Raw genomic sequence first — 14,934 nt, 5'->3', positions numbered from 1 at the left:
TCTCCACCACCTTTTAATGCTAAGTGTATCAATGATATCCTCTAATTTTCTGATACCAACTCCTCCCTCATCTTTAGGGAGACAAAGATTGTTCCATGAAGACCAATGCTATTTATTCATACCTCCATTGGTGCCTCAGAAGAAGTTTGCAAAGTGTTTCTCCATGAGCTTGGTAATTCCTTTAGGAGGATTCATAGCAGATAGAATGTATGTAGGAAGGGATTGCAGGATATGATTGATCAAAGTTATTCTCCCCCAGAAGACATCATATTGGCTTGCCATCCATTGAGTTTTTTGATAATTTTGGAGAGTATACCATCAAAGAGATTGCTAGTCTTCCTCCCATAGTATATAGGGCACCTAGATAAGAGAAAGTGAATGACTTATCCATATAACTAGTAACATTTCTAATTCTATTGATTCTTGCGGCACAGATGTGAGGGGCTATAATAAAGAAACTCTTATCATTGTTAACTTTCTGCCCAGAAGCCTTTTCATACCTGTCAATAACCTTTTTGATAAGCTTGATAGTCATGTTGTTTCCTCCACGTAGAGGCGGACCTATGGCTTAGGTTGAGGGGTCAACAGATCCCGTAAACTTCGGCAGAAATCTTGTATATGTATATGTGCATACCTTAAAAATGGTTAATTTAAATTACTTGACACCCTTAACTCTAAAAGCCTTTAGGGGCACTGATTGAACAGAATAATGTGCCCCTGTCACATTAAATTCCTAGGTCCGCTTGTACCTCCACGGACTATAACAATATCATCGGCTTAAGCTAAATGGTTGATCATTGGACCTCTTTGATCCATGATAAAAGGAGTGAAGCTAATAAAGTCATTCAGCTCATTGACAGATCTAGAGAGAACCTCAGATCCGATAATAAATAATGAAGGGGATAAAGGATCTCCTTGTTTGAGGCTTTAGTAGATGTGAAAAAAATAGTTCTAGCCCCACTGATGATGATAGAGTATCATATATTTTGTAGAAGGCCCTAGATAATGTCAATCCAATTTTCAGAGAAGCCAAATTTTCTCATAACTGCCATCAGAAAAGTCCAGGAAATCCTATCATAAGCTTTTGCCATGTCGAATTTTATAATAACTGTCAAATTAAGATGTCAAGAAACATTATTCAAGAATTCAATGGAGATGATGACAAGTTCCAAAGCTCTGTGGCTTTGGCTGCTTATGATCTCCTAATGAAAACATTAATGGTGGGGGAACTCGAATAGATAGAAAAACAGTTTCTGCTACTGCTATAGCTTCATTAGTATCGAAGAAGAAACGAAATCTTCCCGAAAACCCAGGCAAGCTTATAATATAATCTACAAAATATAGTGGTATATGTTTTGCTATAGCTGGTTATATGTTCAAAGGAGTAGTAACTTTTGTTATGTGCATAACAAATATGTCTATTTGTGATGCATTGATAAATTTTATAGGAAATTTCTTAAGTAGTTGGCCCATATTCAGAAGCGGATCTAGAATTTAAAGGTGGCGGGTGCCAAAATTTTCTTTAATGTACACCTTATAATAACTACTAATATATAGTTGTTCGGAACGATTGTCCGGTTGATCTTTTAGTTTATTTGGGCAATTTAATAAGCACCTTATTTGCAAATATAAAAATTACATCAATTTTCCAGACCCTACTTATGAGATTTCGTCGGGTATATATGTTATTATTGTCGTATGAAAATTACATCTCAAACATTAAGAAGCAAATATAATTAACATTTTAAAGAAGGAATCACACTTTTATCATTAATAATACAAGTAAAATCAATATTTTTCACTAGGGAACAACATTTTTTTGTATGCTAAAAATAAATTTGCACAAGTAAACTAAAATCTTTAATAAGGGAACTCCATCGATCAGAATAAGAAAAAAAACATATTCAATAGATAAATTATACCCCATAAATAAATGCGGAATTAGATAAACTACGAGATCTAAAAACTTAAAATCATAAATCTAATGCTTGCGAAATATTCATTACTAAAGAGATTTAAATTGTATTGATCAATCATAGAATAACACAAATTTTTATGTTATAATAAAAAAAATTATAAATTAATTTTGATCTCAATCTAAATCAAGACCCTAGTTTTTTTTATATCGAAAGAAGAAACTAAAAGATTTGAGATTAAGAGAAATGCTTATGAAATTTTTAAATTTTGGAGGCTCTTATTTGAGTGTTCTTGCTAAATATCATAGATAAAGTAATAGAGTAAAGGAAAAAAATAAAAATAATAAACGACAAATAAGAAATTGGAAGGTAGCCAAAAAGGAAAATGAGTGGGAGAAAAAAAAAAGCACAATGAAAAGGGAAAGTTAGACAAGGTTCAAGATAAATTCCAACGTGAATGTTACACACGAGAAAAGCTTTCAAAAAGGTCTACCAATCATGGCACCTTTGTCAAGTTTGAGGATGGGGTGGCAGGATCATATATTTAACCTAGTTTAATTTTTTTTATACATAAATATATGATAATTTTACCAACCGAACGGATGCCATACCATCCCCACCCATAAGGGTGGATCCGCCCCTGCCCATATCTACGGTACTTTTCAACCGTGCATGTTAGTCAAACCACAAGCCAATTACTTACTTTTAGTTTTTAATCCGAAGTATATATATCCAATATATATAATTGTTGGCAATTACAATGAAAATAAATGTATTGGGGTATATGTATCCTATCTCCCTGTCCCGATCTAATTTAGGATCATGACCTTAGGAGCAAATGCCTCCAAGTAAGCCTCATCGGTATTTTATAAAAAATCGGACCGAGTTTCCCCTGTTTTTTGATTATCCCAAAAAATTTCCCGTCTTAGATCAACAACCAAACATCATAATATCAATTCAAACGATAATGACTTTATCAATTAACCAAAATAAATATCTACCATTAATATTCCACCCACTAACAACTAGAACTACTAATTTATCTCCAACTTTGATAGGAATGAGTGATACTCAACATAATTCTATAATAACAAAAGAATACTCAAGACATGAAAAGAATGACTATGGAGCGACTCTAACAGTTCAAAGAAAAGACCATAACAATAAATAAAATATCCGCCCATGCGAACAAGTGCGAGGCTCACCAATAACTATCAACATGTGCGCTCTAATTAACAATATCCTCGCCCGCGTCAACTGTTGTCTCTGTAAAAAAATTAGCGGGGAATCAATCACTAGTTCTGTGAGTAATAGTACTTAACTACAACCGTTTTTATCGGGGACAAGTCAGAAAATATGCTGGTACATTAAATAGAAAATATCATAAAAATGCCCTTTCAGAAACAATAAATAATTTTCAGTCTCATCATGTTTTTCTTGTAGTATAATACAATTAACAATTCAGTAATAAGCTTGGTAACCATTGTATAATATCAATATTCACATTTGGGAGGTTCAATGAATGGATAATGTAATCGGTATAACTGTGGACTTCTTCGCAAGAAGTCAAATATAGCAATAGTCTCTATTCGAGGGAAATCAGTAACGGTATGCTAGTTCTACCTTCCCACTAGCAAGGGCTGTAACAGTAATCAGTAATTACAAGGTGCACCAGGTCTAATGAACCTGCAGTTAGCTACGAGATCCTTCAAAGTCTACTCCCATTTATACTTGTCTCTGTAATCTGTATATACTCATAAGAAAATATTTTAAAACGATATAGGGCATTTCGGTTCTTATCAAATCATGTAATTTCATTTCGATAACAGTAAATTCAAGTAACGGTAAAACATATCTAGTGACAACAAGAATATTAAAACAACGATAATCATCTCAAATAACTATTTCGGTATCATATCGAGTAAAAGACTTATCTCAAATGCAACTCAAAATAATCGATAACATATTCATATTAAAAATAATGTATAAATCATGTAAGTTATGAAAACACAAATTGCGGTAAGATTACTACTCACAGTACTCGTGCCGAAATACCAAATGCTTCACCTCGAGCAATTCATACAACTTCCTCCAATCAATCTATAATTACATAATATCGATCTCATGTTAATTTCTATGTTTAGGTTAATTCATAGCTAATTTAGAATACCCAGCCCTCGAGGTTCCATATTTGACTCTTAATTTGTCGAATTATATTTACCTACGGGGTGAGTAATTACTAATCTATCAACTCCAACCTATTCATATAATTTATTAAGCTAATTTCAAGTTCTGTGGATTCTTCAGGAAGAAAATTCTCAATTACGTGAATGAACTAGTGTAATTTCTATTACTCTGTAAAAATTTTCGATCATTGAAAACGAAATTAAAATCTATCAGAAGAAGAAGCTCAAGTATTACCCGTAAGACTCAATCAGTGCTTAAGATTACTCAATAGTTATAGCTATGGTTCTAACACACAGCGCCAACTTCTTCCTCCTTTTCTCTTTTCTCTTTTCTTTCTCTCTTTCCCTGTTGGTTTGTATTTTTCCATTTCCTGGAGCTTTCTGCTTCGATCCCCTTCCCCTAACCCTTTAACTTTTTGCCGTATATGTTGTAATGGGCTCGACCCTTTGTTTCAATTCTTTATCCTATTCCCCCCCCCCCTCCCCTTTAAACTTAAATTATTTACTAAATACCCCATTTGTCCCCCCCCCCCTCCCCACCAAGTTGAAAAATTAGTCTGATCTTCTCCCATTTGTTACCTATGTTTTTTCCACGATTATCATCGGAATCTGCTAATAAATATGATTTCTGACTTGAGCTTAATACGTTGAATATTTTATAAGTGGTGTTACAATTTGAAAAAGTGGACTAATGAACACTATATAATAAGCGGTGTCATCTTTTGTAAATTTCGACGCCGAACGCAATAAAGTGCAGACACCCCTAAGCTTAATCAAGTGTTATGCACTAATACTATGTAGTTTGTTTAGAACGTAAGGTAAAAATTGACCCTACAACAATAAGCAACTCTTCTTATCAAGCTTGATATGATAATTAGGAAAATCTAGTGAGAATCTGCTATAAACAGTTAAACTATACTAATATTGTAAAAATTCTTTGCGCGATCAGTGGATATCCGAACCTCGTTCTAAATTGAGATTTGACACTATACAGAAAAGAAGTCGTATGAAGTACGCCCTTCTTCTTGATTTAGAAGACTCAGAAAGGATAGGGGTTTCGGCACAGTTTATATACAGTTCACGTAATATCAAAGCGGTAAAAGCAGCATTTAACACATTAGGCTCAAACATGTAAAAATCAGATAAAACCAAATATAACAATTTATCTAAGCTCGAATTTCTAACCCTGAACCAGTGGTTCTGGGTTTGTTCCCCAGCAGAGTCGCCAAAGCTGTCACACCTCCTTTTTCCGCACTCGCGAGGGTACAAGGGAGTTTTTTCCAATTAAAGGACAATCGAAACGGGATTTATTTGTTTGTTTCAGAGTCGCCACTTGGGAGATTTAGGGTGTCCCAAGTCACCAATTTTAATCCCGAATCGAGGAAAAGAATGACTCCATATTACAGTCTGCGCACCAGAAATCCGGATAAGGAATTCTGTTAACCCGGGAGAAGGTGTTAGGCATTCCCGAGTTCCGTGGTTCTAGCACGGTCGCTCAACTGTTATATTTGGCTTGATTATCTGATTTTAAATACAATATGAACTTATGTGCAAATTTTATCTTTACCGCTTTTATTATGATTTTTTAAAGAATGTGAACATCGCTTAAAACACGTCTTTGGACTGCGTCACATAAAATGCACCCACAATCCGGAACATATTTTATTTGATGTTTTGGGATTTGGATTTGGGTCGCATGAAATGCACACCCAAGTTTAAGAAAGTAGATTATTAAACACGCGCCTAAAGAGACTATCGTGTTATTATTTTGGGGAAGGCCGTAAAATTCGCTAAACGGCCTGTCCTCGAATTCTAATTAATTTTAAAACAAGTATTTACTGAGGGCCCCGCAATTTGCATTTTTATTCGGCGAGGCTCGTCTCATTTTTATTTTGAAAGGGTAAGCTTAAAGTAACTACGCTTTACTTTATTTATTTAAAGAGTTAATTCAAGGTTATTAAAACATATTGTAAACCACGCTACATGAAATGCACCCGTGAGTCACGACAAGTTCTATTTAACCTTATTCCAAATCGGAGCCGGGTCGCATGAGATGCACCCCCGGTTCCTTTAATCTAATTACATACAAACGACAATATTACCACAAATCACTAATTTGATGCTATTTATAAACTATCACTCTTCTCTTCTTAATCTAGTTTAATGAAGTATAAGCTAATAATCTCATAACCTAACAATAAATGGCAAGGCAACTGACAATCAATGCTAAACAGAAATATAAAAATCAACAACAAAACATAACATTAACAATCAGTGGTAAACTAAACATGACAATATAAATTTTAAGATACGACAAAAATATTACTACTACTCAAATTTAACTAGACAAAATGTGAAAGCAAAGAACACGCCGAGCCAACAACAGTAACATGAATACTCACGTTTAATAGCAGCGTCGAGCCTCAATATCTCGAACTCGCCGGAAACTGGACAGCAACAACTTCGACGGAACTCATAACACGAATGGCAACCTCAAGAGTGGTTTCATAGCTGCACTGGTGGTCGTTTATGGAGGTCTGGGGAAGAAGAGAGGTTGGTTTAGGTGGTCATTGGCGATGCGACGCAGCAACGCAGCCACAACTGTTGCTCAAAAGGAGAGGACGACGCTACTGGTTTTTTCGGGCAGCAGCAGTCGAAGGGCGGCGACGACGGGACTGGTGCGTGGTGGGGCTTGCTGTAAGGGTCGTTTGGTGAGTTGAAGAAGAAGACGATGGTATCTTTCTCTTCAGGTGGTTGGGTTTTCGTTTTGTTTGGTTTGTCGAAATGGAGACGTTGGTTTGGTGGGGGTGACGACGAACAGCAGTGTCGTCGGGGCAGTGGTCGAGGACTGAGCTGGTAACGGCAACAATGGCAGATTCAAGGAGGAGGAAGGCGATGGTCGTTCCGACGTGAGGGATTGTCGCGACTGGTTTTAGTTACGACGAGGGGAGGGCTGCTGACGGGTTGACGATGCTGCCGCCGGACTGGTTTCGGTGAGGGTTTTTGGACTGGTTTTGCTTTGTTTTTTTTAGGTTTTCCAAAGGAGGAGGAAGATGAACAGTGCTCCTCCTCCAAAATTTTAAAATCTGTCTCCCCAAATGTGTTTTGCCCGTGTATTTGATACCCAATGCCAAAAAATGAGCCCCACGCGTGGTGGGGTTCGAGACTTGTGTCCCCCACGCGTGGTGGGGTTCCCCGTGTATGGGATTCCGTCCGTGTTCCCCACGCGTGGTGGGGTTCCCCGTGTATGGGATTCCGTCCGTGTTCCCCACGCGTATCCCCTCATGTGTGGTGGACTCGGATTATTATGGGCTAGGTCCGAAAATTAGGCCTAAAACCGAGTAGTTTGAACCCGAATATTATTCTTTTGCCCGGACCCGAGAAATAGGAACACGACGTTGCTCAACTGATTATGTAAGCAAAAAGCTACTAAAATAAGACTAATTATTTAAAACAAAACTATATTATTATTTGTTAATATTTTTCTGAGATTAAAATAGCTACAATAATAAAACTATTTTTTGTAATTTTCGTTTTTTGATATAAAGATAAAATATAAAGTAATATTTTTTTGTATTTTTTCAAAATTAAAATGACTATAAAACATTAATAGAACTATATTTTTTGGTAATTTTCGAAATTATACAAAGTACAAAAATAAAGTACGATTTTTTGTATTTTTTCAAGTTTATGAGAAATACATAAACTAAAAATTTATATATATATATATATATATATATATATATATATATATATATATATTTGTAATTTTTTCTTTTGCGACGAAATAAAGTAAAAATAGTTAAAACGGCTATATTAGCCCCAATTTCACATATTCACGCTAAAAATGTGAAAATTCTCGGGGAGGGTCAAAAATCAGGTGTCTACAGTACTCATAAATTATTAATTTAGAACTCAGGAACTTAAAATGATCAGAATCCTGAACTCATAAACTTGAAATCCTGGCCCCACCTTTGATTTCAATATATTGCATTTGTAGGAAGGACAGCTTTGTACGTAACACACCGAGCCTTTTGTGATGCACCAACTGAAGAGAGAGAGAAAAAAAAAAAAAGGAACCACAATTTATCTGCCAATGCCACAGGAGGAATAATCCTACAAAACCAAGCTGCAACATACTAATTTTTCTCCAACATTTGTCATGAAAATGAATTACAATATGGATTCATCAGATAATTTTAATCCAAGAAATACATCAAATTATAACAATATCTCTTCACTAGCTACTGGATCAGCTTTCACCTCAGCAACCGCATTGTTACAAAAAGCATCAGAAATGGGAGCAAAAATCAGGGATAACACCATTGCTCCTATACTTCTCATGAAAGGATTCACACCTTATAATCCACCAATTATATTGTTGATTCCAAATAGCATGAATATTATTAATAATTCTTCAAATTCTGTTGAAGAAGATGGTGGACGAAGTAATATAATATTCCAAGAACTATTGGCCGTGGTTTATATGTTGGGAATTTTGAACTACCCTTCAATCGAGAAAATCATGGGAATGAGTAGAGAAGACCCTAATAATAATGTAACACGTCAAAATGGGATTTTTCATTCTTCTCAAAACCAACAGTTGATTTTTTAGGGATAGCAACTGATGACAATGCTGGAAATAATCAGGCAAGTTATAATAATAATGAGAGAAAAAGAAGATATGATGGGGATAAGGTTGGATTGGATTAATTGAAATCACAAGAGGAACAATATATATAGGTATCATCATCAGTCAGAGTGGTAAAACATGCACGTTAATTTAGGGTTATGGTTATAGTAGGAGTGTCCATTTCTCAAACTTCTTCTTATAACATAAGGTAAGCTTTTTGTTAGTTCTTTAAAATTTGTCTAGCCATTTTTAATCTTGCTCCATCACTAAGGAAAGAAATTTGAAGTGTGCTCAAGACTAATATATGATGATTACAATTGACAGTTTATAGCATTTTCGCCAGTTCTTAAATGGAATTTTAGTTTTTCTCAATGTAACGGGTAACTAGTGTATACGGGTAAAATCGGTCTCGTAGTACATTCCGGTCTCCGATATGATAGGCCAAGCTCGAGATATAGTAACAGGGGGCCTAGACCGAGGTTAAGATCTCATTAATTCTGAGTCCAGACTATAACGTCCGCCTTCGAGGATATCAGAGTTGTGATTCGGCATCGATCCTGGCCATGATCATCTTCGAAGAACATTGTCAGGTAGTCAAGCTCGGCCAACAGAAGACCATGATATCTGTGATCGACCGGATATCACGGCGGAGATCTCGGCATATATCGATGTGAGATCAGCAATAAGTTAATTAGGGAATTTTTACCTTTTATAGAATTGTACCTTATATTGGACTCCCCTACTATATAAAAGGGGGTCTGATAAAGGGGATTAATAGATATATCATATGTGTCTTGCATATGGACTTCAAGCATTTAACCATGATAAATTATATGCATTCTCATCTAATTAAATTAATTAACCATAGTGAGTTAATATAGTTTGGTGCAAACACCCGGTGTGAGTAAGTATTTACCATTGTAACACGCATTTCAAAGCAATATATTTTTTTTTCTTTAAGCTTTTATTCAATTGTGTTCCGATACCTATCGAAGTGCATCTAATTCAAGGGTAGCTAATCTCCCAAGACTATAATTGTTCAATTAGTGTGGTTTAAATTTACTCTATCATTATATTTCAATAGTAACTTAATTTATCGCTTTGTGTCAAGTTAATCTGCATATCCTTAAAACCACTTACAAATTTAATTGTAATCCAATTTTGAGGGTAAACAACTAGTACTGCACGAAGATGCATGAACTATGTTTTCATTACGATCTTTTTATGGTAGACGATAACTTCATTTTCTTCTGTTTTTACATCTTTGAATGAGATAAACTTTTTCTCTTTCCATTATACTAATGCTAACGCCAGAGACAGATTCATGATTTTAACTTTATGGGTTTAAAAATTGGATTGCAACCACTGAACCCATCACGTTGTTTGAGGTATGAGTTCATATATAATTCAATGTTTTCATTAATTGTCTTACATAAATAAATCCAGGTCTATGCTAAACGTTATGGATTCAAATGAACTCATATCTAAGACTTGAAAACTCAAGTCTACTTAATTGGGATCAAACTCAAACTAGTACTTAATTGGGATCAGTAGTAATTTTACGCTAACGTTCTTCTTTAATGTGTGTTTTCCTTGTGATTGTGTTTATCACTATTCTACCCAAATTTTAGATATTTCCTTTTTGCTTATCGTGCTATATACTTTGAGAAATACAATGGTTCCTCATCGGTTGTTTGACGAGTTTATAATGTTTTGGACCACTTCACTCATTGTTTTAAAATTTGAATTGAATGCTCAAATTCTTTTACATATACAGGAAAAACTTTAATCGAATTCTAATGCAAATTAAAATATCCTTCATAGTCATAATTTGATTAAGAAATCACAAAAGAAAAGTAAAAAGAAAAACAGGCTTACAACTAGGGAAACTTCAACAAGAATAGACAAGAACTATGCATGGCTACACACGTGAACACCCAATTTCGAAGCAATATCTATTTTAAGAAGTTGATAGAATCATATCTTTTGGGTTAAAAAGAAATAATAATCTTGGTTTAAAAGGTGACAAATAAGCGTTTAAGCTAACGCAACTTCTCTTTTGTACAACTCATCTATTGTACGTTATCACAAATCTGAAAATTGTTAGAGAGACGATCTCAAAGAACTTTCTTAACTTTTAGTTTAAAATTTAAATTTGCACTTACGACAGTCTAGCCTTTAATTTCTTATTATCCACACCCACCCCCCCCCCCAAAAAAAAAAAAAACAAAAAAAACAAAAAGGGACGGAACATTCTATATTCTACTTCATGTGATTTGCAAAGTATAGTTGCAGTGTTGCGGATAGATAAGATCTTTCCACCCTTAACCAGAGGTCTTTGGTTTGAGCCCTACAAATAAATAAATAAAAAATCCTAATAGAAAACACTTTCCTCTTGAGTCTTACGTGGTGCGAATTCAAATTAGTCGGGGTTACAATATGAATATCGGACACCGACATACAAATGCTTAAAAGAACGCTGGAAAAGGAAGTGCTGAATATGTTGAACCAAGGTGTAAACCTTGAACAACATTCAAATCCAATAAACCAATGAATATATCTGATGGAAGCCGTGGAGCAACGATAAACTTATCGCCGGTCATGATTTCTAGCCGTGGAAGTAGTCATTAATGTTTGCATTAGAATAGACTATCTACATTCCGAAACATACAGAAATACGGAATACTTTGTGCACCGAGCTGTCCTTTAAAGTCAATGAATATAATTACCCTAATGTTTTGAAGAAAATTAAAGAACTCAAATTGACCAGTATTGGTACAAAATATAGCTGAACGTTCAATTCTGATACAGGTGACTCATCAGTAAGCAAAGAAACAAGAAAAAAGAATATAAAAAAGAAACGCATATATAGGGGACTCCACAATTGAGATTTATAGGAGTATCTTTTTAGCATGTGTACGAAAGTAGAAATTTTCTATAATATTTCCTTTTTATTATACTAATTATTGCCATATAATTCGTGTTGTTTATCTTCTAATTATGTGCTAATACCAAGTGGCCTTTCAAATTAAGCTGTTAATTTACACTTTTTCCCCTTTTAGATAAAGCAAGAATCTTCTTTTTCCCTACCCTATTAAATAGCTCCTTCTCTCTTTTTCTCTTCTCTTCTTTTGGCAGTGAGAGTCGGTGCTACTTTTCTTAGGTATGGGCATGTGTCAACCAATAAGAAATTAAAACTTAGGAGATTTGAGTTACTTCATGGAAAAGTTATCGATGTAACTAGGCTAATATTTGCTTTTTATTTAGTAGAAGATGGTAGTGAAAGGAGAAAAGACACTGCTTTTGTTTAAGCAAATAGACAAATAATGGTAAAGTTGCTTTGTGGTTGAAGTGCATAGCATGTGGTGAGAAAAATGAAAAGTTAAAAGAGGGCATGAGAAGAGAAGAAGCTAGGAAGTGCAAAGCTTATGACCCAACGATTAATAAACAACAATATAATCCAGTAAAATTTCATTAGTGAAGTCTCGAGAGGATAGAGTGTATGCAGATCTAACCCCTACCCCGGAAGGGTAGAAAGGCTGTTTCCGGGAGATCCTCGGCTTAACAGAAGAGGCAATAATATCAGAAAAGAACAAAGGAATAGATCCTTAACAACAAAAGAAATCAGAGAAATAATATCAGCATCGTAAGAGACAGCAAATAAGTGAAAGGGCAATAATACAATACTATGCAAAACAAAAAATAGTATTAACATAACATAAAACCAGACCCCAACCATTAATAAAGTGAGTGAAAATTACTAGAGATATAAAGTCCAAATTTCAATGAAAACAAAAAACGTAAAGGGAATTTTTTTGATGTGCCTTAATCTTATACGTTCAATACATATGTTAGTGAAAGGTGATAGGTAGTTGATGGAATAATTGAAGTGAGCGCAAGCTAACTCAAAAAGTAATGTTATCCGCACACAAAAAAAAAGCTAGGAAGGATTTTGAGAAAAGAGTTGTAAAGAGTAGTTTTAACACTCTAAAAAGTGTAAGGTGGTGAGAAAGTTGAAGGTTACGTACTTTCCTAGAAATATCAAAGTAGCAAGTTATATATTGAAGTTGAAGAGATCATACAATGTCCTAGAAATACTTTTGGATGTGACATAAGAAGAAAGGAAAAGTGGCTAACTAAGGAGATATTGTGAGGCAAATTTTTAAAAGCAAGAAGATTTGGCTGTTTACACAAATCTAGGTGAGGTCACCTCAAAGCAAATTTGGCAAGTACAAATTGAGATAGGAAAATAGGTTTGCTCTTGGCTTGTTGCTTAGCAATTTCTAAGGTAAGATTTGTGAAAAACTCTTCTTCCGTGTTTTTTGTATGCTTTGCACATTTATACTTATCAATTTCATAGTTGTAAAATCTTGTGTTGTCTAGTTCATCATCACACATTTGATAGACTAATGCTCATTCATATACAGAGATATATTTCTCCTAGTTTTACCTGTATTTTCTTATTCATATATCTTTATTATTACACGGGCCGTTCGCTTCCGTTGTCCTACCACCTTGTTGTTGCTATTGTTTGTTGCTTCATTTTTGTTGTTTCTTGAGCCGAGGTGTATCGGAAACAACCTCTCTATCTTCACAAGATAGGAATAAGGTCTCCATGCGTACACATTATCCTCCTCTCATCCCACTTATAGGGATTACATTTCGGTTTATTATTGTTGTTGTTGAATTAAAGTGTAATATGTCATAAGATCCTCTTACTCCACAAGACAGAGTTAATTATTATGTCAATTTGATCAGTACCTAAATTTTCATACACTTCTTTATATATATATATATATATATATATATATATATATATATATATATATATTGTGAATTGTTAGATAAATAATTTTTCAGGTCACTACTGGGGTTTGATTCCAAATAGAAAGACAAAATGAAGAACAATGCAGCAATTAAGTACCTAAAGCATGTCATTTCAGTACTAACCACGATGGCCAAATCAAAATCAACAGCCATCAAAACCAAAACTGAAGCTCTAAAAACTAGGCTAGAAGTCCTATCATTGTTGAAATCCAAGAAACTCTCTTTTTCAGGCCTAGGAACTAAGGCCATTTCTCACAAAATCCATTCACTATTAGGCCATAAAGAAGAAGATCAAGAATCCCAAGATCATGAAAATGAAAACAACAAGGCCATTGTACTTTACAACAATGCCCCTGAAGCGAGTAAAGATTTTTTACACTGTCAATATAACGATCAGAATAATCAGGAGATACTACTATTGAGCAACGGTGAAAACTATGAGGATTATGATGATAAGTATCCGGATTTGACACATTCGTTGTTCGATGAAGAGGACGAATACTTAGGTGATCCAAATGCATCAGCTATAGACATGGTGAGGAGTTTCAAAGAGGAAGAAGGACAGAATTTCGTACTAGAAGACGAGATCGATAATATGGCTGATTTGTTTATCAGGAAATTTCATAAAAAGATGAGGTTGCAAAAGCTTGAATCTTTCAAAAGGTATCAAGCAATGCTACAAAGAGGTGCTTAAATTATACTAGTAATAAAGTTGTTCCATTTGCATCTGCAATATTGCATGCAACAGTCTTTCAAATAGCAAAATGGATCTCAGTTTTATTTCAACTCCACTTTTAGCTATCAAGCGTTTTCTTCATTATCTGTAGCTTCTTTTTTTTTTTTTTTTTCATTTTTCCTTGAATAAATTTTATGTCCTTTGTCCCTAATAGCCACACACACGCACGTGCGGGCACACACCAAAAAAACAAAAACAAAGAAGCTTGTGTACTAATTAGTTGGGAAAAAATAATTATTCTACACTGGAATAATAATGATTTCCTAGTCAGATAACAGATTAGTTTCTGAAATCCTGTTAATCCTATTGTCTATTTATTTTGGCATTTATATTGTTTTTTGTAGACTAGATTGCCTTGTATGATATCCGAAATAAGAAATGTGCACTTGAATAGTAAGACTCTCAAAGATTATTGAATTAGAGTTCATGAGTTATTGATTCTTTATCACCGTTACACAAAATTCTATAGATATAATAGCCATTATGTGAATTAGATAGTCATCTACTTAATTGTTTAAATTAAAAATAACTAGCACATATATATATAACTATGTATAATTAGTATGATCTATTTATACCAAAAAAGTAAAGAGTGAATCCGCCGACTATTTGTGTAAAAAAATCGCCCATCATTTT

The 14,934-nt window shown here is 34.4% G+C and overlaps 1 long non-coding RNA gene across 1 annotated transcript; it reads left to right on the top strand.

The window, feature by feature from the left end:
• Positions 1-12,680: 12,680 nt before the first annotated feature.
• LOC107828433 (uncharacterized) lies at positions 12,681-14,573 on the top strand. Its single transcript, XR_012711549.1, has 2 exons — positions 12,681-13,023; positions 13,596-14,573. It is a non-coding gene; the product is annotated as an uncharacterized LOC107828433 (long non-coding RNA).
• Positions 14,574-14,934: the final 361 nt, after the last annotated feature.

The sequence above is a fragment of the Nicotiana tabacum genome, chromosome 7 (genome assembly GCF_000715075.1).
Source record: "Nicotiana tabacum cultivar K326 chromosome 7, ASM71507v2, whole genome shotgun sequence".
In the NCBI taxonomy this organism is placed as follows: Eukaryota; Viridiplantae; Streptophyta; class Magnoliopsida; order Solanales; family Solanaceae; genus Nicotiana; species Nicotiana tabacum.
The sequence above is the reverse complement of the archived record's forward strand: the minus strand, read 5'-3'. Positions and strand labels throughout refer to the sequence as shown.